This window comes from Eimeria mitis, genomic scaffold (assembly GCF_000499745.2).
Source record: "Eimeria mitis Houghton genomic scaffold, Emh_scaff4220, whole genome shotgun sequence".
Classification (NCBI taxonomy): Eukaryota; Apicomplexa; class Conoidasida; order Eucoccidiorida; family Eimeriidae; genus Eimeria; species Eimeria mitis.
The window spans coordinates 2,697-2,966 of NW_013572546.1; positions in this window are offsets into that span (position 1 = coordinate 2,697).

Below are 270 nucleotides of genomic sequence, written 5' to 3' on the forward strand. Positions count from 1 at the left end.
TGTGCTATTGGCATATTCTCCATGAGAAAGCGATCCAAGACTTCAAGGGGCGTCGGCAGAGAAGCCAACGAATGAATAGGCGAAAGGGGACTGGTGAGCGGAAAGAGATGACAGCTGCAGCATCAGCTTTGCTCTCACCCCGTCCCTTATGAATTTTCAGAGTTGCTGGCGCTACTTGACGCAGCAGCAGGCGAAGTCTGTCTGGTCTCTGCAGCTACGGCATGGAGGTGCAACCTACCAGTTCACTCACTGAGAGCGTCTCCGCGAGTT